The sequence below is a fragment of the Schistocerca serialis genome, chromosome 7 (assembly GCF_023864345.2).
Source record: "Schistocerca serialis cubense isolate TAMUIC-IGC-003099 chromosome 7, iqSchSeri2.2, whole genome shotgun sequence".
Lineage (NCBI taxonomy): Eukaryota > Metazoa > Arthropoda > Insecta > Orthoptera > Acrididae > Schistocerca > Schistocerca serialis.
In genome coordinates this window covers 603,162,074-603,185,947 of record NC_064644.1, presented here as the reverse complement: position 1 = coordinate 603,185,947, position 23,874 = coordinate 603,162,074, and the positions used below count along the sequence as shown (strand labels likewise).

General features: G+C 50.5%; 36 non-coding genes across 36 annotated transcripts; all 36 read left to right on the top strand.

Annotated features, from left to right (window-relative positions):
• Positions 1–238: 238 nt before the first annotated feature.
• Trnar-ucg (transfer RNA arginine (anticodon UCG)) lies at positions 239–311 on the top strand. Its single transcript has one exon. It is a non-coding gene; the product is annotated as a tRNA-Arg (tRNA).
• A 439-nt stretch (positions 312–750) lies between these two features.
• On the top strand, positions 751–823 carry Trnak-cuu (transfer RNA lysine (anticodon CUU)). Its single transcript has one exon. It is a non-coding gene; the product is annotated as a tRNA-Lys (tRNA).
• A 321-nt stretch (positions 824–1,144) lies between these two features.
• Trnat-agu (transfer RNA threonine (anticodon AGU)) lies at positions 1,145–1,216 on the top strand. Its single transcript has one exon. It is a non-coding gene; the product is annotated as a tRNA-Thr (tRNA).
• Positions 1,217–1,785: 569 nt separating this feature from the next.
• On the top strand, positions 1,786–1,858 carry Trnar-ucg (transfer RNA arginine (anticodon UCG)). Its single transcript has one exon. It is a non-coding gene; the product is annotated as a tRNA-Arg (tRNA).
• A 439-nt stretch (positions 1,859–2,297) lies between these two features.
• Positions 2,298–2,370, top strand: Trnak-cuu (transfer RNA lysine (anticodon CUU)). Its single transcript has one exon. It is a non-coding gene; the product is annotated as a tRNA-Lys (tRNA).
• Positions 2,371–2,691: 321 nt separating this feature from the next.
• Positions 2,692–2,763, top strand: Trnat-agu (transfer RNA threonine (anticodon AGU)). The gene has a single exon. It is a non-coding gene; the product is annotated as a tRNA-Thr (tRNA).
• Positions 2,764–8,817: 6,054 nt separating this feature from the next.
• Trnar-ucg (transfer RNA arginine (anticodon UCG)) lies at positions 8,818–8,890 on the top strand. The gene has a single exon. It is a non-coding gene; the product is annotated as a tRNA-Arg (tRNA).
• A 439-nt stretch (positions 8,891–9,329) lies between these two features.
• On the top strand, positions 9,330–9,402 carry Trnak-cuu (transfer RNA lysine (anticodon CUU)). The gene has a single exon. It is a non-coding gene; the product is annotated as a tRNA-Lys (tRNA).
• A 321-nt stretch (positions 9,403–9,723) lies between these two features.
• Positions 9,724–9,795, top strand: Trnat-agu (transfer RNA threonine (anticodon AGU)). The gene has a single exon. It is a non-coding gene; the product is annotated as a tRNA-Thr (tRNA).
• Positions 9,796–10,343: 548 nt separating this feature from the next.
• On the top strand, positions 10,344–10,416 carry Trnag-ucc (transfer RNA glycine (anticodon UCC)). The gene has a single exon. It is a non-coding gene; the product is annotated as a tRNA-Gly (tRNA).
• A 439-nt stretch (positions 10,417–10,855) lies between these two features.
• Trnak-cuu (transfer RNA lysine (anticodon CUU)) lies at positions 10,856–10,928 on the top strand. Its single transcript has one exon. It is a non-coding gene; the product is annotated as a tRNA-Lys (tRNA).
• A 321-nt stretch (positions 10,929–11,249) lies between these two features.
• On the top strand, positions 11,250–11,321 carry Trnat-agu (transfer RNA threonine (anticodon AGU)). Its single transcript has one exon. It is a non-coding gene; the product is annotated as a tRNA-Thr (tRNA).
• A 546-nt stretch (positions 11,322–11,867) lies between these two features.
• Trnar-ucg (transfer RNA arginine (anticodon UCG)) lies at positions 11,868–11,940 on the top strand. Its single transcript has one exon. It is a non-coding gene; the product is annotated as a tRNA-Arg (tRNA).
• Positions 11,941–12,379: 439 nt separating this feature from the next.
• On the top strand, positions 12,380–12,452 carry Trnak-cuu (transfer RNA lysine (anticodon CUU)). The gene has a single exon. It is a non-coding gene; the product is annotated as a tRNA-Lys (tRNA).
• Positions 12,453–12,773: 321 nt separating this feature from the next.
• Trnat-agu (transfer RNA threonine (anticodon AGU)) lies at positions 12,774–12,845 on the top strand. Its single transcript has one exon. It is a non-coding gene; the product is annotated as a tRNA-Thr (tRNA).
• Positions 12,846–13,393: 548 nt separating this feature from the next.
• Trnar-ucg (transfer RNA arginine (anticodon UCG)) lies at positions 13,394–13,466 on the top strand. Its single transcript has one exon. It is a non-coding gene; the product is annotated as a tRNA-Arg (tRNA).
• A 439-nt stretch (positions 13,467–13,905) lies between these two features.
• Trnak-cuu (transfer RNA lysine (anticodon CUU)) lies at positions 13,906–13,978 on the top strand. Its single transcript has one exon. It is a non-coding gene; the product is annotated as a tRNA-Lys (tRNA).
• A 321-nt stretch (positions 13,979–14,299) lies between these two features.
• Positions 14,300–14,371, top strand: Trnat-agu (transfer RNA threonine (anticodon AGU)). The gene has a single exon. It is a non-coding gene; the product is annotated as a tRNA-Thr (tRNA).
• A 552-nt stretch (positions 14,372–14,923) lies between these two features.
• Positions 14,924–14,996, top strand: Trnar-ucg (transfer RNA arginine (anticodon UCG)). The gene has a single exon. It is a non-coding gene; the product is annotated as a tRNA-Arg (tRNA).
• Positions 14,997–15,435: 439 nt separating this feature from the next.
• On the top strand, positions 15,436–15,511 carry Trnak-cuu (transfer RNA lysine (anticodon CUU)). Its single transcript has one exon. It is a non-coding gene; the product is annotated as a tRNA-Lys (tRNA).
• A 318-nt stretch (positions 15,512–15,829) lies between these two features.
• On the top strand, positions 15,830–15,901 carry Trnat-agu (transfer RNA threonine (anticodon AGU)). Its single transcript has one exon. It is a non-coding gene; the product is annotated as a tRNA-Thr (tRNA).
• Positions 15,902–16,449: 548 nt separating this feature from the next.
• On the top strand, positions 16,450–16,522 carry Trnar-ucg (transfer RNA arginine (anticodon UCG)). Its single transcript has one exon. It is a non-coding gene; the product is annotated as a tRNA-Arg (tRNA).
• Positions 16,523–16,961: 439 nt separating this feature from the next.
• Trnak-cuu (transfer RNA lysine (anticodon CUU)) lies at positions 16,962–17,037 on the top strand. The gene has a single exon. It is a non-coding gene; the product is annotated as a tRNA-Lys (tRNA).
• Positions 17,038–17,355: 318 nt separating this feature from the next.
• Trnat-agu (transfer RNA threonine (anticodon AGU)) lies at positions 17,356–17,427 on the top strand. The gene has a single exon. It is a non-coding gene; the product is annotated as a tRNA-Thr (tRNA).
• Positions 17,428–17,972: 545 nt separating this feature from the next.
• On the top strand, positions 17,973–18,045 carry Trnar-ucg (transfer RNA arginine (anticodon UCG)). The gene has a single exon. It is a non-coding gene; the product is annotated as a tRNA-Arg (tRNA).
• A 439-nt stretch (positions 18,046–18,484) lies between these two features.
• On the top strand, positions 18,485–18,557 carry Trnak-cuu (transfer RNA lysine (anticodon CUU)). The gene has a single exon. It is a non-coding gene; the product is annotated as a tRNA-Lys (tRNA).
• A 321-nt stretch (positions 18,558–18,878) lies between these two features.
• Positions 18,879–18,950, top strand: Trnat-agu (transfer RNA threonine (anticodon AGU)). Its single transcript has one exon. It is a non-coding gene; the product is annotated as a tRNA-Thr (tRNA).
• A 559-nt stretch (positions 18,951–19,509) lies between these two features.
• Positions 19,510–19,582, top strand: Trnar-ucg (transfer RNA arginine (anticodon UCG)). Its single transcript has one exon. It is a non-coding gene; the product is annotated as a tRNA-Arg (tRNA).
• A 439-nt stretch (positions 19,583–20,021) lies between these two features.
• Positions 20,022–20,094, top strand: Trnak-cuu (transfer RNA lysine (anticodon CUU)). The gene has a single exon. It is a non-coding gene; the product is annotated as a tRNA-Lys (tRNA).
• Positions 20,095–20,415: 321 nt separating this feature from the next.
• Trnat-agu (transfer RNA threonine (anticodon AGU)) lies at positions 20,416–20,487 on the top strand. The gene has a single exon. It is a non-coding gene; the product is annotated as a tRNA-Thr (tRNA).
• Positions 20,488–21,032: 545 nt separating this feature from the next.
• Positions 21,033–21,105, top strand: Trnar-ucg (transfer RNA arginine (anticodon UCG)). Its single transcript has one exon. It is a non-coding gene; the product is annotated as a tRNA-Arg (tRNA).
• A 439-nt stretch (positions 21,106–21,544) lies between these two features.
• Positions 21,545–21,617, top strand: Trnak-cuu (transfer RNA lysine (anticodon CUU)). Its single transcript has one exon. It is a non-coding gene; the product is annotated as a tRNA-Lys (tRNA).
• A 321-nt stretch (positions 21,618–21,938) lies between these two features.
• On the top strand, positions 21,939–22,010 carry Trnat-agu (transfer RNA threonine (anticodon AGU)). Its single transcript has one exon. It is a non-coding gene; the product is annotated as a tRNA-Thr (tRNA).
• A 545-nt stretch (positions 22,011–22,555) lies between these two features.
• On the top strand, positions 22,556–22,628 carry Trnar-ucg (transfer RNA arginine (anticodon UCG)). The gene has a single exon. It is a non-coding gene; the product is annotated as a tRNA-Arg (tRNA).
• A 439-nt stretch (positions 22,629–23,067) lies between these two features.
• Trnak-cuu (transfer RNA lysine (anticodon CUU)) lies at positions 23,068–23,140 on the top strand. Its single transcript has one exon. It is a non-coding gene; the product is annotated as a tRNA-Lys (tRNA).
• A 321-nt stretch (positions 23,141–23,461) lies between these two features.
• On the top strand, positions 23,462–23,533 carry Trnat-agu (transfer RNA threonine (anticodon AGU)). Its single transcript has one exon. It is a non-coding gene; the product is annotated as a tRNA-Thr (tRNA).
• The last annotated feature ends 341 nt before the right edge of the window (positions 23,534–23,874 follow it).

The window sequence follows — 23,874 nt, the reverse complement described above, 5'->3', positions numbered from 1 at the left end:
GGTACCTTCTGCAACCGACTGAGATGGCAGTAAGCGATTGAAGCTGATTTGCAACCTCTTGTTTGATCAGCGTCATAAGGGCTTGAATGTAACTTGCGATGGGACACAGCAAGAAGTAGCATCGCATTTATAGTACTGAAATTGGAGATGGAGAATTGCGTCAAAGATGGGAAATTCATTCCGGCAAGCGTACAAATGGCGAAAATGAGGTGTGTGTGGGGAAGCACATTGCGCCAGTGACCGTGTGGCCTAATGGATAAGGCGTCGGACTTCGGATCCGAAGATTGCAGGTTCGAATCCTGTCACGGTCGACTTTTTCCAGTTCTGCAAAAGATGCATGCTGTTTTGCTGTGTTGTTTGAGTACTACAAAACTAGTTGAAAGTTGCTGCTGTCCGCTTCCTGGCTGCAAACCGGCGTCTACCTGAAGCACAAGCAAGACAAGGGGGTTCTGTAGCGAAATTTTCGGCACTGTTTCGATCAGGAGAGTTTTTGTTGGAACTACTGCGTCTGATTCAGGACCCAAGAGCTACGCCACAGGCGTCTGCGCACAGTCGAGCATGTGTGTTGAATAACGGTGCTGATAGCCACGTATCATTTCAAGTAGATTTGATTCCTTTCGGACACAATTTTTCATTGAATAGGATTGTAGCTCATTTGTGGCAGCAGGAAATAAGCTGTAGTGAAAAGGACCTTCCATAGATGGTCGCAGGTCCCATAAGTATTGTATGGCTCGTAATGCGTTGTGTGGAGCCCGGCTAGCTCAGTCGGTAGAGCATGAGACTCTTAATCTCAGGGTCGTGGGTTCGAGCCCCACGCTGGGCGGCGCGAAATTTTGTGTCTACGCGGATGCAACCTGCGCCCCTCTCGTGAGCTTTGCGTAATGAACGTAACGGGTTACGACGATGCCTAGCTTCGTATGAATATCAGAGGAATGGTTTTTGAAGCTGAAAGTAACTCTGAAATGAAATAAATGTGTTGTTTTGGAATTTTAGGTGTACATCGATATCGTGTGAGATGTGTAGGAAAGCAGCAGCTGTGCTAACTAAATACAAATAATGGTCGCTAATGCGGTGCGTTTCCAGCTGAAGGGCTCCGATTCACTACTCCATAAGAATAAAGTACCCGAAACATGCACCAGGCGGCGCCTCCTTAGCTCAGTGGCAGAGCGCTGGTCTAGTAAACCAGATGTCGTGAGTTCGATCCTCACAGGAGGCAAACGAATTTTGTAACAGCCCCTTCTACCGTAGCCCTTTCGAAAAAAGCGGTCAAGAATAAAAAAAATTATGAATGGGTGCGGTATATAAGTAATGCTCTCGCAAATGAAAAGTGCGAATGGTGCTATTAAAGTAGGCACCAGAAACTGCTGCTTTTGGCAGTCTCTGGAGAATGCCGACGTGAAATACTTAGTTCTTGTGAAGTATTTTCTACCCCTGGTAGAGACCCTCGCGGTTGTCGTCGTCGTCGTCGTCGTCGTCGTCGTCGTCGTCGTCGGCGCCGCCGCCGCCTTGGTAATAGCGGCAACTCGCCTTTGTATGACATAGGGTGAGGTACCTTCTGCAACCGACTGAGATGGCAGTAAGCGAATGAAGCTGATTTGCAACCTCTTGTTTGATCAGCGTCATAAGGGCTTGAATGTAACTTGCGATGGGACACAGCAAGAAGTAGCATCGCATTTATAGTACTGAAATTGGAGATGGAGAATTGCGTCAAAGATGGGAAATTCATTCCGGCAAGCGTACAAATGGCGAAAATGAGGTGTGTGTGGGGAAGCCCATTGCGCCAGTGACCGTGTGGCCTAATGGATAAGGCGTCGGACTTCGGATCCGAAGATTGCAGGTTCGAATCCTGTCACGGTCGACTTTTTCCAGTTCTGCAAAAGATGCATGCTGTTTTGCTGTGTTGTTTGAGTACTACAAAACTAGTTGAAAGTTGCTGCTGTCCGCTTCCTGGCTGCAAACCGGCGTCTACCTGAAGCACAAGCAAGACAAGGGGGTTCTGTAGCGAAATTTTCGGCACTGTTTCGATCAGGAGAGTTTTTGTTGGAACTACTGCGTCTGATTCAGGACCCAAGAGCTACGCCACAGGCGTCTGCGCACAGTCGAGCATGTGTGTTGAATAACGGTGCTGATAGCCACGTATCATTTCAAGTAGATTTGATTCCTTTCGGACACAATTTTTCATTGAATAGGATTGTAGCTCATTTGTGGCAGCAGGAAATAAGCTGTAGTGAAAAGGACCTTCCATAGATGGTCGCAGGTCCCATAAGTATTGTATGGCTCGTAATGCGTTGTGTGGAGCCCGCCTAGCTCAGTCGGTAGAGCATGAGACTCTTAATCTCAGGGTCGTGGGTTCGAGCCCCACGCTGGGCGGCGCGAAATTTTGTGTCTACGCGGATGCAACCTGCGCCCCTCTCGTGAGCTTTGCGTAATGAACGTAACGGGTTACGACGATGCCTAGCTTCGTATGAATATCAGAGGAATGGTTTTTGAAGCTGAAAGTAACTCTGAAATGAAATAAATGTGTTGTTTTGGAATTTTAGGTGTACATCGATATCGTGTGAGATGTGTAGGAAAGCAGCAGCTGTGCTAACTAAATACAAATAATGGTCGCTAATGCGGTGCGTTTCCAGCTGAAGGGCTCCGATTCACTACTCCATAAGAATAAAGTACCCGAAATATGCACCAGGCGGCGCCTCCTTAGCTCAGTGGCAGAGCGCTGGTCTAGTAAACCAGATGTCGTGAGTTCGATCCTCACAGGAGGCAAACGAATTTTGTAACAGCCCCTTCTACCGTAGCCCTTTCGAAAAAAGCGGTCAAGAATAAAAAAAATTATGAATGGGTGCGGTATTTAAGAAATGCTCTCGCAAATGAAAAGTGCGAATGGTGCTATTAAAGTAGGCACCAGAAACTGCTGCTTTTGGCATTCGAGGGTTGGATTCCCTCTCTTCTTCATCGAAGAGTTTCACTGCCTGGGCTACTCTCAGGGTGCGCCTTCGACGTGGAAGATCCTTGCCGTGTCGTCTGTTTGCCGCCGCCGCCGCCGCTTGGTCGCCGCCTTCCGGTCCTTGCCGCCGCCGCCGCCTGCCGGGGCTCGTCGCCCGTCGCCCCCGCCTGGTCGCCGCCTGCCGGTCCTTGCCGCCGCCGCCGCCGCCGCCGCCTGCCGGGGCTCGTCGCCCGTCGCCCCCGCCTGGTCGCCGCCTGCCGGGGCTCGCCGCCCCCGCCTGGTCGCGGCCTGCCGGTGCCCGCCGCCGCCGCCGCCGCCGCCGCCGCCGCCGCCATCCGGTGCCGCCTGGTCGCCACCATCGCCGCCGTCCTGACCCTGGTCTACGGCCGTCTTCGTCTTCATCCGTCTTCGTCTTTGTCTGTCCCCGGTTTCTGTCCTCTCCTCTTCGTTTTGTCCGTTCTTGTTTCTCTCTCCCGTCATGTCCGCCCCCACCACCACTGTCACTACTATCACCACCGCCATTGTCTATACCTCCCCTTCCGCCGCCTCCACCACTATAACTTGGTGTGCCCAGTCCCACCTCCCTCCTTCCATTCCACCTCTCCTCACTGTCCCTTCACCCTCTATCTTTGTCGCCCCCTCTCCCGCTTCTTCCTCCCGCTCCTCTCGTTCTGATCCCTTCCCCCCACTCCCCCAGCCTGTCACTGCAGCTCCGGCTCGGGTGGTGGCCCGTCGGGCCACTGCCCACGCCCAGCTCTCCCCGTCACCTTCGCCATCACCGCCGCCACTGCCACCGTCATCGTCATCGTCGCCGTCGCCTTCACCGTCACCGTCACCATCTCCGCCGCCGACTCCGGCCCCGGGACCTGCCCCTCCCCGCCACATTCCCATTGTTCCCATCCCCCACACCTCCTCCACCGCCGTCAAGCGCCCTGGTGGCACCCCTGCTTCCTCCGCTTCCAAAAAGGCTGCGCCTCGTCCTCCTTCCCCCACCCATGATGCCATGGAAGTCTCCCCGCCTGTCCCTGCCCCCTCATCATCCTCCTCTCCCCCTTCCTCCTACCGCTACCTCCTCTCCCGTCCTGATCCCTCTCTCCTTGAAGCCCGGAACCTCACCCTCTTCCTTCGCCAGCATTGTCCTGGTGCCCCCATCTCCCTCCTCACTCCTCGCCGAGATTCTGTTCTCATCTCCTCCCCCAGCCCAACCCTCCATACTGACATCCTCTCCCGTCTCCCCATCACCCGTTTTGGTCCCAACGCCTCCCTTACCCCTGCTCCTTCTCCATCTCCTACCCGCCAACCCCAACCCCCGCGTCGCCCGCCGACCCTCACCGCCGTGATCACGCGGCTCAGTCCGTCGATCACGGAGGAGGAGGTGTTGGCGGAGCTCCAGGCCCATCCCACGCTGGAGGTGCGGGCGGTCCGCCGCATTTTCAACTCGGCCGGCCCCACCCGCCTTATGCGGGTTTTCTCTGAGGACGCCCCCTCCACTGACCGTCTCCTGAAGGAGGGTGCCCTCCTCTTCCACCAGCGGTACAAGGTCGACCCTTCCCATTCCCCTCCTCAATCCCTGCGCTGCCAGAGGTGTCTGCGCTATAATGCGCACCCCACAGCTGAGTGCCGCGAGGCCCCCACCTGCCCGCATTGTCAGCAGGCGCACTTCCTCCGGCAGTGCCCTAACCTCCAATCCCCTCCCTCCTGTAATACCTGCAATCTCCCTCATCCCACCTACTCCCAAAAGTGAAAAGCCCGACCCCCTCCAACCACTCCTGAACTCACCGTCCCTGTCCGTCCTCTGGACGCCCCCACCCCTCCTGGCAATTCCCTTCGTCCCCCACCCACCGCTGAGGATATCATCAGGTTCCTCACCATCGTAATCCAGAATGTTCATCCCTTTCAGCGCCCTCACACCCTCCAGCAGATCTCCCTTGCTGCCCGTTCCATCTTCCAACTCAAGATGTACGCCACCTACTCCAACAACCAGGCCCATTTCACCTTCTCCCGTCTTGACACCCTCGTTTAAATCCCAGTCATGGCGCGACAGCAACGTATCCTTTTCAACAACATCCGCTCCCTTCCCGCCAACAAAAACCTGTTCCTGCACACCCTTGCCACCCACCGCGTGGATGCCTTCCTCCTCAATGAAACCTTCCTGCAACCTCAACACACAGTCCACACTTCGCCCTACCTCCTCCACCGCTCCGATAATCCCCTCCCGATTGCGCGTGGCGGAGTTGCCATTGGTCACCACCGCCAGATCCCCGTTCGGCTCCAACCGCTCCTTCCCGACCCCACCGAACACCTGATCCTTAGTCTCTTCTTCCCCGGCCTTACCGTTACCTGCGCCACCATCTATGTCCGCCCCAACGCTCCTATTCCCTTCGACTTCCTCTCCCACGTCGATCGTACCTTTTCCTCCTACGTGATCGCCGCCGACCTCAACATCCATAGTCGTTCCGCTGCCCAGTTACGGCGATGGCATCGGTTCCTCTCCACCCTTCAAGGTGACCTCGTCCCCATCCCCCGGCATACCCGTCCTGAATCCAACTCCACTCCTGATGTTATCCTCTCCTCCCCCAACCTCCTTGGCCGCATCACGGGGGATGTCCTGGAGCCTATTGGTAGCGACCATCTCCCTGTCCTCCTCACCGTCTCAGACGGTCGTCGCCCTCGCCCCGACCCTCGTACTGACCCTCCCCCCAAGTATGTCCACGACTATTCCCGAGCCGACTGGAATGCCTACCGGGATACCCTTTCCACCCAGGTCGATAGCCACCCTCTCACCTACCACCACCCTGACGATGTCACCCATGCCGCCTCCTTTCTCCAGCGGACCTTGTCTGAGGCCGTGGAGGCCCACGTTCCTACTGTCGCCATCCACCCCCACCGTCCTCCCTTACCCCCACAGGCCGTTCTCCTCCTCCGTGAATCCCGTCGTCTCTACCGTGCCTTCCTCCGCACGCGTGACCCGGACACACTACGCCGCCACCGGCAACTCCAGCGACACGTTCGTAATTTGCTCGCGGCTAAGAAACGCCGGGACTGGCGACAGACATGCACCCGTTTAAATGCAACCCTACCAATCAACTCGTCCAAGTTCTGGTCGGCCTTCCGTCGCCTTACCGGAACTAAACCCTCCCCCTATTATCCTCTTCTCCATGATGATCACCCTTTCCCTGACTCCCTTAGTAAGGCCAATCACTTTGCCTCCTACCTCTCCGATGTATTTTCCGTCCCCGATGATCCCCAGTTCGATTACTCCCTCTTCCCAGATATCCGCGATCGAACTGACACCTCTTCCCCTCCCCTCGCTCCTGGCTTCCAGTACTTGGACAACATTACACACACGGAACTCAATGCCCCTATCACTACACAGGATCTCATTGATACACTCCGCACTAAACGCAACACCGCTCCTGGTCACGATCGTGCCACCTACCGTCACCTTCGTGAAGCTCCTGTCTCTTTCCTCTCCACCCTGGCCAGGCTCTACAATGTAGTCCTGTCCACCGGTTACTACCCCAACCTGTGGAAAACCTCCCGTATCCTCATGTTCCTTAAACCTGGCAAACCGCCGTCCGCCGTCTCCTCCTACCGTCCCATCAGCCTTACCTCGGTCTTCAGCAAGGTCCTAGAATCTATCCTCACCCGCCGCATCCACCAGCATCTCCGCCAGCACCGCCTCCTTCCCGTCACCCAGTGTGGCTTTCGGCCATCCTTCTCTTCCGACGATCTTCTCCTTCACCTCACTCATCTCCTTTCCGAACAGCTTAATTCCCGTCGCTCCGCCATCTTCCTCTCACTTGACCTCGAACGCGCTTATGACCGCGTCTGGCATTCCGGTCTCCTCTTCAAGCTCCAAACCTTTGCCCTTCCCATTAACTACGTCCGTCTGATCGGTTCCTTTCTCTCCCGCCGTCCTTCCTATGTCACCATCCATAACACCGATTCCTACACCTTTTTCCCCTCCGCCGGTGTGCCCCAAGGCTCCGTCCTCTCCCCCCTTCTGTACCTTTTGTACACGGCGGACATGCCGCCGCCGTCGCCCCCCGTCCACCTCCTCCAGTTTGCCGATGACACCGCCTTCCTCGCCCTTGCCCCCACCCTGCAACGCTCCCAACGCCTTCTCCAATCCCATCTTGACCGGTTCACCGCTTGGTGCAACCAGTGGTTGCTCAAGGTAACTCCCTCCAAAACCCAGGCGATCATTGTAGGCAAAACCACCCCTTCCTTCCGCCTCCTTGATTTCTATCTCACGGTCTATGGCCGTCCTATCGCCCTCACTCCCACCCTTAAGTACCTTGGCGTCACCCTCGACCGTCGCCTCTCCTGGACTCCCCATCTCCAGACAATCCAAGCCAAGGCACGTTCCCGACTCCGTCTCCTCAAGCTCCTTTCCGGCCGCACGTGGGGTCTGGACCCCTCCACAATCCTCCACACCTATAAATCCCTCATCCGCCCTATCCTTTGTTACGCCCATCCAGCCTGGATCTCCGCCCCCCCTACCTTCTATAAATCCCTCCAAATCCTTGAACGCCATGCTCTCCGCCTTGCCTATCGCATCCGTCTCCCCTCCCCCACGCGGATCCTGTATGATCTCATCCCCTTCCCCCACCTCCTCCTTTTCCTTGAAAGGATACGTATCCTGTACACCTCACGTAAACTTGATCCTCCTCACCCGCTCGTTTCCCCGCTCCTCTCCCACCCCCGCCCGCTGCCGCGCCTGTATTCGCACGTCCCACCCGGTCTCCATCTCTCCACCCTCCATACCCTCTCCCAAGGTGGCTTCCGCCAGCTCCCTCTCCCTGATGATGTCCTCGTCCCCTCCATCTACCCCTCATATCAACTTTGACCCTGCCCCCCCTCCCTCCTGGTGTCCTTTCCCTGCGGCACCCTCCCTCCTTTCTCTTCCCTTCCCTTCTCTCTCCTTTTCCCCCATCCCCTCCCTCCACCCCTCTTCTTCCGGGCTTCCCCTCCCCCTTCCTCTCTCCCCCCTCTTTCCCCTGCCCGTGGCGTCCGTGCTCTCCCCTCTCGCTTTCCCTCTCCCCCTCCTCCTCCTCCTCCTCCTCCTCCTCCTCTCTTGGCAGGTCCCCGGACTCGCACACGCATCGTGAACTTTCGCGCGCCGGAGATCATCGCCCTCGGTTTAGTGTCTGTGCCGTCGTGTCTGTGCCTCAGTGTTTTTCGCCGTCCACGCTCCTTCGTTCACGTGTGTCATCTACCTCGTCAGTGTTTGTGCCCAGTGCCGACGGTTTTTCTTGTTTGTTTCGTCAAGTGTGAACGGCTTCGTGTTTTTTAACTATTGTATCTCCTGTTTTTTAAACCGCCATTCTGTTACTTGTCTGTCTCCCTTTCTTTTTTCTTGTACTGCTTATGGCTGAAGAGCGGAGTACACTGTTCCGCTGCCAGCCCACCTTGTATGGGGTGTCCAAATTACAATAAAGAAAAAAAAAAAAAAAAAAAAAAAAAAACACTGCTGCTTTTGGCAGTCTCTGGAGAATGCCGACGTGAAATACTTAGTTCTTGTGAAGTATTTTCTACCCCTGGTAGAGACCCTCGCGGTTGTCGTCGTCGTCGTCGGCGCCGCCGCCGCCTTGGTAATAGCGGCAACTCGCCTTTGTATGACATAGGGTGAGGTACCTTCTGCAACCGACTGAGATGGCAGTAAGCGATTGAAGCTGATTTGCAACCTCTTGTTTGATCAGCGTCATAAGGGCTTGAATGTAACTTGCGATGGGACACAGCAAGAAGTAGCATCGCATTTATAGTACTGAAATTGGAGATGGAGAATTGCGTCAAAGATGGGAAATTCATTCCGGCAAGCGTACAAATGGCGAAAATGAGGTGTGTGTGGGGAAGCACATTGCGCCAGTGACCGTGTGGCCTAATGGATAAGGCGTCGGACTTCGGATCCGAAGATTGCAGGTTCGAATCCTGTCACGGTCGACTTTTTCCAGTTCTGCAAAAGATGCATGCTGTTTTGCTGTGTTGTTTGAGTACTACAAAACTAGTTGAAAGTTGCTGCTGTCCGCTTCCTGGCTGCAAACCGGCGTCTACCTGAAGCACAAGCAAGACAAGGGGGTTCTGTAGCGAAATTTTCGGCACTGTTTCGATCAGGAGAGTTTTTGTTGGAACTACTGCGTCTGATTCAGGACCCAAGAGCTACGCCACAGGCGTCTGCGCACAGTCGAGCATGTGTGTTGAATAACGGTGCTGATAGCCCCGTATCATTTCAAGTAGATTTGATTCCTTTCGGACACAATTTTTCATTGAATAGGATTGTAGCTCATTTGTGGCAGCAGGAAATAAGCTGTAGTGAAAAGGACCTTCCATAGATGGTCGCAGGTCCCATAAGTATTGTATGGCTCGTAATGCGTTGTGTGGAGCCCGCCTAGCTCAGTCGGTAGAGCCTGAGACTCTTAATCTCAGGGTCGTGGGTTCGAGCCCCACGCTGGGCGGCGCGAAATTTTGTGTCTACGCGGATGCAACCTGCGCCCCTCTCGTGAGCTTTGCGTAATGAACGTAACGGGTTACGACGATGCCTAGCTTCGTATGAATATCAGAGGAATGGTTTTTGAAGCTGAAAGTAACTCTGAAATGAAATAAATGTGTTGTTTTGGAATTTTAGGTGTACATCGATATCGTGTGAGATGTGTAGGAAAGCAGCAGCTGTGCTAACTAAATACAAATAATGGTCGCTAATGCGGTGCGTTTCCAGCTGAAGGGCTCCGATTCACTACTCCATAAGAATAAAGTACCCGAAATATGCACCAGGCGGCGCCTCCTTAGCTCAGTGGCAGAGCGCTGGTCTAGTAAACCAGATGTCGTGAGTTCGATCCTCACAAGAGGCAAACGAATTTTGTAACAGCCCCTTCTACCGTAGCCCTTTCGAAAAAAGCGGTCAAGAATAAAAAAAATTATGAATGGGTGCGGTATTTAAGAAATGCTCTCGCAAATGAAAAGTGCGAATGGTGCTATTAAAGTAGGCACCAGAAACTGCTGCTTTTGGCAGTCTCTGGAGAATGCCGACGTGAAATACTTAGTTCTTGTGAAGTATTTTCTACCCCTGGTAGAGACCCTCGCGGTTGTCGTCGTCGTCGTCGTCGGCGCCGCCGCCGCCTTGGTAATAGCGGCAACTCGCCTTTGTATGACATAGGGTGAGGTACCTTCTGCAACCGACTGAGATGGCAGTAAGCGATTGAAGCTGATTTGCAACCTCTTGTTTGATCAGCGTCATAAGGGCTTGAATGTAACTTGCGATGGGACACAGCAAGAAGTAGCATCGCATTTATAGTACTGAAATTGGAGATGGAGAATTGCGTCAAAGATGGGAAATTCATTCCGGCAAGCGTACAAATGGCGAAAATGAGGTGTGTGTGGGGAAGCACATTGCGCCAGTGACCGTGTGGCCTAATGGATAAGGCGTCGGACTTCCGATCCGAAGATTGCAGGTTCGAATCCTGTCACGGTCGACTTTTTCCAGTTCTGCAAAAGATGCATGCTGTTTTGGTGTGTTGTTTGAGTACTACAAAACTAGTTGAAAGTTGCTGCTGTCCGCTTCCTGGCTGCAAACCGGCGTCTACCTGAAGCACAAGCAAGACAAGGGGGTTCTGTAGCGAAATTTTCGGCACTGTTTCGATCAGGAGAGTTTTTGTTGGAACTACTGCGTCTGATTCAGGACCCAAGAGCTACGCCACAGGCGTCTGCGCACAGTCGAGCATGTGTGTTGAATAACGGTGCTGATAGCCACGTATCATTTCAAGTAGATTTGATTCCTTTCGGACACAATTTTTCATTGAATAGGATTGTAGCTCATTTGTGGCAGCAGGAAATAAGCTGTAGTGAAAAGGACCTTCCATAGATGGTCGCAGGTCCCATAAGTATTGTATGGCTCGTAATGCGTTGTGTGGAGCCCGCCTAGCTCAGTCGGTAGAGCATGAGACTCTTAATCTCAGGGTCGTGGGTTCGAGCCCCACGTTGGGCGGCGCGAAATTTTGTGTCTACGCGGATGCAACCTGCGCCCCTCTCGTGAGCTTTGCGTAATGAACGTAACGGGTTACGACGATGCCTAGCTTCGTATGAATATCAGAGGAATGGTTTTTGAAGCTGAAAGTAACTCTGAAATGAAATAAATGTGTTGTTTTGGAATTTTAGGTGTACATCGATATCGTGTGAGATGTGTAGGAAAGCAGCAGCTGTGCTAACTAAATACAAATAATGGTCGCTAATGCGGTGCGTTTCCAGCTGAAGGGCTCCGATTCACTACTCCATAAGAATAAAGTACCCGAAATATGCACCAGGCGGCGCCTCCTTAGCTCAGTGGCAGAGCGCTGGTCTAGTAAACCAGAGGTCGTGAGTTCGATCCTCACAGGAGGCAAACGAATTTTGTAACAGCCCCTTCTACCGTAGCCCTTACGAAAAAAGCGGTCAAGAATAAAAAAAAAAAATTATGAATGGGTGCGGTATTTAAGAAATGCTCTCGCAAATGAAAAGTGCGAATGGTGCTATTAAAGTAGGCACCAGAAACTGCTGCTTTTGGCAGTCTCTGGAGAATGCCGACGTGAAATACTTAGTTCTTGTGAAGTATTTTCTACCCCTGGTAGAGACCCTCGCGGTTGTCGTCGTCGTCGGCGTCGCCGCCGCCTTGGTAATAGCGGCAACTCGCCTTTGTATGACATAGGGTGAGGTACCTTCTGCAACCGACTGAGATGGCAGTAAGCGATTGAAGCTGATTTGCAACCTCTTGTTTGATCAGCGTCATAAGGGCTTGAATGTAACTTGCGATGGGACACAGCAAGAAGTAGCATCGCATTTATAGTACTGAAATTGGAGATGGAGAATTGCGTCAAAGATGGGAAATTCATTCCGGCAAGCGTACAAATGGCGAAAATGAGGTGTGTGTGGGGAAGCACATTGCGCCAGTGACCGTGTGGCCTAATGGATAAGGCGTCGGACTTCGGATCCGAAGATTGCAGGTTCGAATCCTGTCACGGTCGACTTTTTCCAGTTCTGCAAAAGATGCATGCTGTTTTGGTGTGTTGTTTGAGTACTACAAAACTAGTTGAAAGTTGCTGCTGTCCGCTTCCTGGCTGCAAACCGGCGTCTACCTGAAGCACAAGCAAGACAAGGGGGTTCTGTAGCGAAATTTTCGGCACTGTTTCGATCAGGAGAGTTTTTGTTGGAACTACTGCGTCTGATTCAGGACCCAAGAGCTACGCCACAGGCGTCTGCGCACAGTCGAGCATGTGTGTTGAATAACGGTGCTGATAGCCACGTATCATTTCAAGTAGATTTGATTCCTTTCGGACACAATTTTTCATTGAATAGGATTGTAGCTCATTTGTGGCAGCAGGAAATAAGCTGTAGTGAAAAGGACCTTCCATAGATGGTCGCAGGTCCCATAAGTATTGTATGGCTCGTAATGCGTTGTGTGGAGCCCGCCTAGCTCAGTCGGTAGAGCATGAGACTCTTAATCTCAGGGTCGTGGGTTCGAGCCCCACGTTGGGCGGCGCGAAATTTTGTGTCTACGCGGATGCAACCTGCGCCCCTCTCGTGAGCTTTGCGTAATGAACGTAACGGGTTACGACGATGCCTAGCTTCGTATGAATATCAGAGGAATGGTTTTTGAAGCTGAAAGTAACTCTGAAATGAAATAAATGTGTTGTTTTGGAATTTTAGGTGTACATCGATATCGTGTGAGATGTGTAGGAAAGCAGCAGCTGTGCTAACTAAATACAAATAATGGTCGCTAATGCGGTGCGTTTCCAGCTGAAGGGCTCCGATTCACTACTCCATAAGAATAAAGTACCCGAAATATGCACCAGGCGGCGCCTCCTTAGCTCAGTGGCAGAGCGCTGGTCTAGTAAACCAGATGTCGTGAGTTCGATCCTCACAGGAGGCAAACGAATTTTGTAACAGCCCCTTCTACCGTAGCCCTTTCGAAAAAAGCGGTCAAGAATAAAAAAAATTATGAATGGGTGCGGTATTTAAGAAATGCTCTCGCAAATGAAAAGTGCGAATGGTGCTATTAAAGTAGGCACCAGAAACTGCTGCTTTTGGCAGTCTCTGGAGAATGCCGACGTGAAATACTTAGTTCTTGTGAAGTATTTTCTACCCCTGGTAGAGACCCTCGCGGTTGTCGTCGTCGTCGTCGTCGGCGCCGCCGCCGCCTTGGTAATAGCGGCAACTCGCCTTTGTATGACATAGGGTGAGGTACCTTCTGCAACCGACTGAGATGGCAGTAAGCGATTGAAGCTGATTTGCAACCTCTTGTTTGATCAGCGTCATAAGGGCTTGAATGTAACTTGCGATGGGACACAGCAAGAAGTAGCATCGCATTTATAGTACTGAAATTGGAGATGGAGAATTGCGTCAAAGATGGGAAATTCATTCCGGCAAGCGTACAAATGGCGAAAATGAGGTGTGTGTGGGGAAGCACATTGCGCCAGTGACCGTGTGGCCTAATGGATAAGGCGTCGGACTTCGGATCCGAAGATTGCAGGTTCGAATCCTGTCACGGTCGACTTTTTCCAGTTCTGCAAAAGATGCATGCTGTTTTGCTGTGTTGTTTGAGTACTACAAAACTAGTTGAAAGTTGCTGCTGTCCGCTTCCTGGCTGCAAACCGGCGTCTACCTGAAGCACAAGCAAGACAAGGGGGTTCTGTAGCGAAATTTTCGGCACTGTTTCGATCAGGAGAGTTTTTGTTGGAACTACTGCGTCTGATTCAGGACCCAAGAGCTACGCCACAGGCGTCTGCGCACAGTCGAGCATGTGTGTTGAATAACGGTGCTGATAGCCACGTATCATTTCAAGTAGATTTGATTCCTTTCGGACACAATTTTTCATTGAATAGGATTGTAGCTCATTTGTGGCAGCAGGAAATAAGCTGTAGTGAAAAGGACCTTCCATAGATGGTCGCAGGTCCCATAAGTATTGTATGGCTCGTAATGCGATGTGTGGAGCCCGGCTAGCTCAGTCGGTAGAGCATGAGACTCTTAATCTCAGGGTCGTGGGTTCGAGCCCCACGCTGGGCGGCGCGAGATTTTGTGTCTACGCGGATGCAACCTGCGCCCCTCTCGTGAGCTTTGCGTAATGAACGTAACGGGTTACGACGATGCCTAGCTTCGTATGAATATCAGAGGAATGGTTTTTGAAGCTGAAAGTAACTCTGAAATGAAATAAATGTGTTGTTTTGGAATTTTAGGTGTACATCGATATCGTGTGAGATGTGTAGGAAAGCAGCAGCTGTGCTAACTAAATACAAATAATGGTGGCTAATGCGGTGCGTTTCCAGCTGAAGGGCTCCGATTCACTACTCCATAAGAATAAAGTACCCGAAATATGCACCAGGCGGCGCCTCCTTAGCTCAGTGGCAGAGCGCTGGTCTAGTAAACCAGAGGTCGTGAGTTCGATCCTCACAGGAGGCAAACGAATTTTGTAACAGCCCCTTCTACCGTAGCCCTTACGAAAAAAGCGGTCAAGAATAAAAAAAAAAAATTATGAATGGGTGCGGTATTTAAGAAATGCTCTCGCAAATGAAAAGTGCGAATGGTGCTATTAAAGTAGGCACCAGAAACTGCTGCTTTTGGCAGTCTCTGGAGAATGCCGACGTGAAATACTTAGTTCTTGTGAAGTATTTTCTACCCCTGGTAGAGACCCTCGCGGTTGTCGTCGTCGTCGTCGTCGGCGCCGCCGCCGCCTTGGTAATAGCGGCAACTCGCCTTTGTATGACATAGGGTGAGGTACCTTCTGCAACCGACTGAGATGGCAGTAAGCGATTGAAGCTGATTTGCAACCTCTTGTTTGATCAGCGTCATAAGGGCTTGAATGTAACTTGCGATGGGACACAGCAAGAAGTAGCATCGTATTTATAGTACTGAAATTGGAGATGGAGAATTGCGTCAAAGATGGGAAATTCATTCCGGCAAGCGTACAAATGGCGAAAATGAGGTGTGTGTGGGGAAGCACATTGCGCCAGTGACCGTGTGGCCTAATGGATAAGGCGTCGGACTTCGGATCCGAAGATTGCAGGTTCGAATCCTGTCACGGTCGACTTTTTCCAGTTCTGCAAAAGATGCATGCTGTTTTGCTGTGTTGTTTGAGTACTACAAAACTAGTTGAAAGTTGCTGCTGTCCGCTTCCTGGCTGCAAACCGGCGTCTACCTGAAGCACAAGCAAGACAAGGGGGTTCTGTAGCGAAATTTTCGGCACTGTTTCATTCAGGAGAGTTTTTGTTGGAACTACTGCGTCTGATTCAGGACCCAAGAGCTACGCCACAGGCGTCTGCGCACAGTCGAGCATGTGTGTTGCAAAACGGTGCTGATAGCCACGTATCATTTCAAGTAGATTTGATTCCTTTCGGACACAATTTTTCATTGAATAGGATTGTAGCTCATTTGTGGCAGCAGGAAATAAGCTGTAGTGAAAAGGACCTTCCATAGATGGTCGCAGGTCCCATAAGTATTGTATGGCTCGTAATGCATTGTGTGGAGCCCGGCTAGCTCAGTCGGTAGACCATGAGACTCTTATTCTCAGGGTCGTGGGTCCGAGCCCCACGCTGGTCGGCGCGAAATTTTGTGTCTACGCGGATGCAACCTGCGCAGCTCTCGTGAGCTTTGCGTAATGAACGTAACGGGTTACGACGATGCCTAGCTTCGTATGAATATCAGAGGAATGGTTCTTGAAGCTGAAAGTAACTCTGAAATGAAATAAATGTGTTGTTTTGGAATTTTAGGTGTACATCGATATCGTGTGAGATGTGTAGGAAAGCAGCAGCTGTGCTAACTAAATACAAATAATGGTCGCTAATGCGGTGCGTTTCCAGCTGAAGGGCTCCGATTCACTACTCCATAAGAATAAAGTACCCGAAATATGCACCAGGCGGCGCCTCCTTAGCTCAGTGGCAGAGCGCTGGTCTAGTAAACCAGATGTCGTGAGTTCGATCCTCACAGGAGGCAAACGAATTTTGTAACAGCCCCTTCTACCGTAGCCTTTTCGAAAAAAGCGGTCAAGAATAAAAAAAATTATGAATGGGTGCGGTATTTAAGAAATGCTCTCGCAAATGAAAAGTGCGAATGGTGCTATTAAAGTAGGCACCAGAAACTGCTGCTTTTGGCAGTCTCTGGAGAATGCCGACGTGAAATACTTAGTTCTTGTGAAGTATTTTCTACCCCTGGTAGAGACCCTCGCGGTTGTCGTCGTCGTCGTCGTCGGCGCCGCCGCCGCCTTGGTAATAGCGGCAACTCGCCTTTGTATGACATAGGGTGAGGTACCTTCTGCAACCGACTGAGATGGCAGTAAGCGATTGAAGCTGATTTGCAACCTCTTGTTTGATCAGCGTCATAAGGGCTTGAATGTAACTTGCGATGGGACACAGCAAGAAGTAGCATCGTATTTATAGTACTGAAATTGGAGATGGAGAATTGCGTCAAAGATGGGAAATTCATTCCGGCAAGCGTACAAATGGCGAAAATGAGGTGTGTGTGGGGAAGCACATTGCGCCAGTGACCGTGTGGCCTAATGGATAAGGCGTCGGACTTCGGATCCGAAGATTGCAGGTTCGAATCCTGTCACGGTCGACTTTTTCCAGTTCTGCAAAAGATGCATGCTGTTTTGCTGTGTTGTTTGAGTACTACAAAACTAGTTGAAAGTTGCTGCTGTCCGCTTCCTGGCTGCAAACCGGCGTCTACCTGAAGCACAAGCAAGACAAGGGGGTTCTGTAGCGAAATTTTCGGCACTGTTTCATTCAGGAGAGTTTTTGTTGGAACTACTGCGTCTGATTCAGGACCCAAGAGCTACGCCACAGGCGTCTGCGCACAGTCGAGCATGTGTGTTGCAAAACGGTGCTGATAGCCACGTATCATTTCAAGTAGATTTGATTCCTTTCGGACACAATTTTTCATTGAATAGGATTGTAGCTCATTTGTGGCAGCAGGAAATAAGCTGTAGTGAAAAGGACCTTCCATAGATGGTCGCAGGTCCCATAAGTATTGTATGGCTCGTAATGCATTGTGTGGAGCCCGGCTAGCTCAGTCGGTAGACCATGAGACTCTTAATCTCAGGGTCGTGGGTCCGAGCCCCACGCTGGTCGGCGCGAAATTTTGTGTCTACGCGGATGCAACCTGCGCAGCTCTCGTGAGCTTTGCGTAATGAACGTAACGGGTTACGACGATGCCTAGCTTCGTATGAATATCAGAGGAATGGTTCTTGAAGCTGAAAGTAACTCTGAAATGAAATAAATGTGTTGTTTTGGAATTTTAGGTGTACATCGATATCGTGTGAGATGTGTAGGAAAGCAGCAGCTGTGCTAACTAAATACAAATAATGGTCGCTAATGCGGTGCGTTTCCAGCTGAAGGGCTCCGATTCACTACTCCATAAGAATAAAGTACCCGAAATATGCACCAGGCGGCGCCTCCTTAGCTCAGTGGCAGAGCGCTGGTCTAGTAAACCAGAGGTCGTGAGTTCGATCCTCAAAGGAGGCAAACGAATTTTGTAACAGCCCCTTCTACCGTAGCCCTTTCGAAAAAAGCGGTCAAGAATAAAAAAAATTATGAATGGGTGCGGTATTTAAGAAATGCTCTCGCAAATGAAAAGTGCGAATGGTGCTATTAAAGTAGGCACCAGAAACTGCTGCTTTTGGCAGTCTCTGGAGAATGCCGACGTGAAATACTTAGTTCTTGTGAAGTATTTTCTACCCCTGGTAGAGACCCTCGCGGTTGTCGTCGTCGTCGTCGGCGCCGCCGCCGCCTTGGTAATAGCGGCAACTCGCCTTTGTATGACATAGGGTGAGGTACCTTCTGCAACCGACTGAGATGGCAGTAAGCGATTGAAGCTGATTTGCAACCTCTTGTTTGATCAGCGTCATAAGGGCTTGAATGTAACTTGCGATGGGACACAGCAGGAAGTAGCATCGCATTTATAGTACTGAAATTGGAGATGGAGAATTGCGTCAAAGATGGGAAATTCATTCCGGCAAGCGTACAAATGGCGAAAATGAGGTGTGTGTGGGGAAGCACATTGCGCCAGTGACCGTGTGGCCTAATTGATAAGGCGTCGGACTTCGGATCCGAAGATTGCAGGTTCGAATCCTGTCACGGTCGACTTTTTCCAGTTCTGCAAAAGATGCATGCTGTTTTGCTGTGTTGTTTGAGTACTACAAAACTAGTTGAAAGTTGCTGCTGTCCGCTTCCTGGCTGCAAACCGGCGTCTACCTGAAGCACAAGCAAGACAAGGGGGTACTGTAGCGAAATTTTCGGCACTGTTTCGATCAGGAGAGTTTTTGTTGGAACTACTGCGTCTGATTCAGGACCCAAGAGCTACGCCACAGGCGTCTGCGCACAGTCGAGCATGTGTGTTGAATAACGGTGCTGATAGCCACGTATCATTTCAAGTAGATTTGATTCCTTTCGGACACAATTTTTCATTGAATAGGATTGTAGCTCATTTGTGGCAGCAGGAAATAAGCTGTAGTGAAAAGGACCTTCCATAGATGGTCGCAGGTCCCATAAGTATTGTATGGCTCGTAATGCGTTGTGTGGAGCCCGGCTAGCTCAGTCGGTAGAGCATGAGACTCTTAATCTCAGGGTCGTGGGTTCGAGCCCCACGCTGGGCGGCGCGAGATTTTGTGTCTACGCGGATGCAACCTGCGCCCCTCTCGTGAGCTTTGCGTAATGAACGTAACGGGTTACGACGATGCCTAGCTTCGTATGAATATCAGAGGAATGGTTTTTGAAGCTGAAAGTAACTCTGAAATGAAATAAATGTGTTGTTTTGGAATTTTAGGTGTACATCGATATCGTGTGAGATGTGTAGGAAAGCAGCAGCTGTGCTAACTAAATACAAATAATGGTCGCTAATGCGGTGCGTTTCCAGCTGAAGGGCTCCGATTCACTACTCCATAAGAATAAAGTACCCGAAATATGCACCAGGCGGCGCCTCCTTAGCTCAGTGGCAGAGCGCTGGTCTAGTAAACCAGAGGTCGTGAGTTCGATCCTCACAGGAGGCAAACGAATTTTGTAACAGCCCCTTCTACCGTAGCCCTTTCGAAAAAAGCGGTCAAGAATAAAAAAAAAAAAAAAATTATGAATGGGTGCGGTATTTAAGAAATGCTCTCGCAAATGAAAAGTGCGAATGGTGCTATTAAAGTAGGCACCAGAAACTGCTGCTTTTGGCAGTCTCTGGAGAATGCCGACGTGAAATACTTAGTTCTTGTGAAGTATTTTCTACCCCTGGTAGAGACCCTCGCGGTTGTCGTCGTCGTCGTCGTCGTCGTTGCCGCCGCCGCCTTGGTAATAGCGGCAACTCGCCTTTGTATGACATAGGGTGAGGTACCTTCTGCAACCGACTGAGATGGCAGTAAGCGATTGAAGCTGATTTGCAACCTCTTGTTTGATCAGCGTCATAAGGGCTTGAATGTAACTTGCGATGGGACACAGCAAGAAGTAGCATCGCATTTATAGTACTGAAATTGGAGATGGAGAATTGCGTCAAAGATGGGAAATTCATTCCGGCAAGCGTACAAATGGCGAAAATGAGGTGTGTGTGGGGAAGCACATTGCGCCAGTGACCGTGTGGCCTAATGGATAAGGCGTCGGACTTCGGATCCGAAGATTGCAGGTTCGAATCCTGTCACGGTCGACTTTTTCCAGTTCTGCAAAAGATGCATGCTGTTTTGCTGTGTTGTTTGAGTACTACAAAACTAGTTGAAAGTTGCTGCTGTCCGCTTCCTGGCTGCAAACCGGCGTCTACCTGAAGCACAAGCAAGACAAGGGGGTTCTGTAGCGAAATTTTCGGCACTGTTTCGATCAGGAGAGTTTTTGTTGGAACTACTGCGTCTGATTCAGGACCCAAGAGCTACGCCACAGGCGTCTGCGCACAGTCGAGCATGTGTGTTGAATAACGGTGCTGATAGCCACGTATCATTTCAAGTAGATTTGATTCCTTTCGGACACAATTTTTCATTGAATAGGATTGTAGCTCATTTGTGGCAGCAGGAAATAAGCTGTAGTGAAAAGGACCTTCCATAGATGGTCGCAGGTCCCATAAGTATTGTATGGCTCGTAATGCGTTGCGTGGAGCCCGGCTAGCTAAGTCGGTAGAGCATGAGACTCTTAATCTCAGGGACGTGTGTTCGAGCCCCACGCTGGGCGGCGCGAAATTTTGTGTCTACGCGGATGCAACCTGCGCCCCTCTCGTGAGCTTTGCGTAATGAACGTAACGGGTTACGACGATGCCTAGCTTCGTATGAATATCAGAGGAATGGTTTTTGAAGCTGAAAGTAACTCTGAAATGAAATAAATGTGTTGTTTTGGAATTTTAGGTGTACATCGATATCGTGTGAGATGTGTAGGAAAGCAGCAGCTGTGCTAACTAAATACAAATAATGGTCGCTAATGCGGTGCGTTTCCAGCTGAAGGGCTCCGATTCACTACTCCATAAGAATAAAGTACCCGAAATATGCACCAGGCGGCGCCTCCTAAGCTCAGTGGCAGAGCGCTGGTCTAGTAAACCAGAGGTCGTGAGTTCGATCCTCACAGGAGGCAAACGAATTTTGTAACAGCCCCTTCTACCGTAGCCCTTTCGAAAAAAGCGGTCAAGAATAAAAAAAATTATGAATGGGTGCGGTATTTAAGAAATGCTCTCGCAAATGAAAAGTGCGAATGGTGCTATTAAAGTAGGCACCAGAAACTGCTGCTTTTGGCAGTCTCTGGAGAATGCCGACGTGAAATACTTAGTTCTTGTGAAGTATTTTCTACCCCTGGTAGAGACCCTCGCGGTTGTCGTCGTCGTCGTCGGCGCCGCCGCCGCCTTGGTAATAGCGGCAACTCGCCTTTGTATGACATAGGGTGAGGTACCTTCTGCAACCGACTGAGATGGCAGTAAGCGATTGAAGCTGATTTGCAACCTCTTGTTTGATCAGCGTCATAAGGGCTTGAATGTAACTTGCGATGGGACACAGCAAGAAGTAGCATCGCATTTATAGTACTGAAATTGGAGATGGAGAATTGCGTCAAAGATGGGAAATTCATTCCGGCAAGCGTACAAATGGCGAAAATGAGGTGTGTGTGGGGAAGCACATTGCGCCAGTGACCGTGTGGCCTAATGGATAAGGCGTCGGACTTCGGATCCGAAGATTGCAGGTTCGAATCCTGTCACGGTCGACTTTTTCCAGTTCTGCAAAAGATGCATGCTGTTGTGCTGTGTTGTTTGAGTACTACAAAACTAGTTGAAAGTTGCTGCTGTCCGCTTCCTGGCTGCAAACCGGCGTCTACCTGAAGCACAAGCAAGACAAGGGGGTTCTGTAGCGAAATTTTCGGCACTGTTTCGATCAGGAGAGTTTTTGTTGGAACTACTGCGTCTGATTCAGGACCCAAGAGCTACGCCACAGGCGTCTGCGCACAGTCGAGCATGTGTGTTGAATAACGGTGCTGATAGCCACGTATCATTTCAAGTAGATTTGATTCCTTTCGGACACAATTTTTCATTGAATAGGATTGTAGCTCATTTGTGGCAGCAGGAAATAAGCTGTAGTGAAAAGGACCTTCCATAGATGGTCGCAGGTCCCATAAGTATTGTATGGCTCGTAATGCGTTGCGTGGAGCCCGGCTAGCTAAGTCGGTAGAGCATGAGACTCTTAATCTCAGGGACGTGTGTTCGAGCCCCACGCTGGGCGGCGCGAAATTTTGTGTCTACGCGGATGCAACCTGCGCCCCTCTCGTGAGCTTTGCGTAATGAACGTAACGGGTTACGACGATGCCTAGCTTCGTATGAATATCAGAGGAATGGTTTTTGAAGCTGAAAGTAACTCTGAAATGAAATAAATGTGTTGTTTTGGAATTTTAGGTGTACATCGATATCGTGTGAGATGTGTAGGAAAGCAGCAGCTGTGCTAACTAAATACAAATAATGGTCGCTAATGCGGTGCGTTTCCAGCTGAAGGGCTCCGATTCACTACTCCATAAGAATAAAGTACCCGAAATATGCACCAGGCGGCGCCTCCTTAGCTCAGTGGCAGAGCGCTGGTCTAGTAAACCAGAGGTCGTGAGTTCGATCCTCACAGGAGGCAAACGAATTTTGTAACAGCCCCTTCTACCGTAGCCCTTTCGAAAAAAGCGGTCAAGAATAAAAAAAATTATGAATGGGTGCGGTATTTAAGAAATGCTCTCGCAAATGAAAAGTGCGAATGGTGCTATTAAAGTAGGCACCAGAAACTGCTGCTTTTGGCAGTCTCTGGAGAATGCCGACGTGAAATACTTAGTTCTTGTGAAGTATTTTCTACCCCTGGTAGAGACCCTCGCGGTTGTCGTCGTCGTCGTCGGCGCCGCCGCCGCCTTGGTAATAGCGGCAACTCGCCTTTGTATGACATAGGGTGAGGTACCTTCTGCAACCGACTGAGATGGCAGTAAGCGATTGAAGCTGATTTGCAACCTCTTGTTTGATCAGCGTCATAAGGGCTTGAATGTAACTTGCGATGGGACACAGCAAGAAGTAGCATCGCATTTATAGTACTGAAATTGGAGATGGAGAATTGCGTCAAAGATGGGAAATTCATTCCGGCAAGCGTACAAATGGCGAAAATGAGGTGTGTGTGGGGAAGCACATTGCGCCAGTGACCGTGTGGCCTAATGGATAAGGCGTCGGACTTCGGATCCGAAGATTGCAGGTTCGAATCCTGTCACGGTCGAATTTTTCCAGTTCTGCAAAAGATGCATGCTGTTTTGCTGTGTTGTTTGAGTACTACAAAACTAGTTGAAAGTTGCTGCTGTCCGCTTCCTGGCTGCAAACCGGCGTCTACCTGAAGCACAAGCAAGACAAGGGGGTTCTGTAGCGAAATTTTCGGCACTGTTTCGATCAGGAGAGTTTTTGTTGGAACTACTGCGTCTGATTCAGGACCCAAGAGCTACGCCACAGGCGTCTGCGCACAGTCGAGCATGTGTGTTGAATAACGGTGCTGATAGTCACGTATCATTTCAAGTAGATTTGATTCCTTTCGGACACAATTTTTCATTGAATAGGATTGTAGCTCATTTGTGGCAGCAGGAAATAAGCTGTAGTGAAAAGGACCTTCCATAGATGGTCGCAGGTCCCATAAGTATTGTATGGCTCGTAATGCGTTGTGTGGAGCCCGCCTAGCTCAGTCGGTAGAGAATGAGACTCTTAATCTCAGGGTCGTGGGTTCGAGCCCCACGCTGGGCGGCGCGAAATTTTGTGTCTACGCGGATGCAACCTGCGCCCCTCTCGTGAGCTTTGCGTAATGAACGTAACGGGTTACGACGATGCCTAGCTTCGTATGAATATCAGAGGAATGGTTTTTGAAGCTGAAAGTAACTCTGAAATGAAATAAATGTGTTGTTTTGGAATTTTAGGTGTACATCGATATCGTGTGAGATGTGTAGGAAAGCAGCAGCTGTGCTAACTAAATACAAATAATGGTCGCTAATGCGGTGCGTTTCCAGCTGAAGGGCTCCGATTCACTACTCCATAAGAATAAAGTACCCGAAATATGCACCAGGCGGCGCCTCCTTAGCTCAGTGGCAGAGCGCTGGTCTAGTAAACCAGAGGTCGTGAGTTCGATCCTCACAGGAGGCAAACGAATTTTGTAACAGCCCCTTCTACCGTAGCCCTTTCGAAAAAAGCGGTCAAGAATAAAAAAAATTATGAATGGGTGCGGTATTTAAGAAATGCTCTCGCAAATGAAAAGTGCGAATGGTGCTATTAAAGTAGGCACCAGAAACTGCTGCTTTTGGCAGTCTCTGGAGAATGCCGACGTGAAATACTTAGTTCTTGTGAAGTATTTTCTACCCCTGGTAGAGACCCTCGCGGTTGTCGTCGTCGTCGTCGGCGCCGCCGCCGCCTTGGTAATAGCGGCAACTCGCCTTTGTATGACATAGGGTGAGGTACCTTCTGCAACCGACTGAGATGGCAGTAAG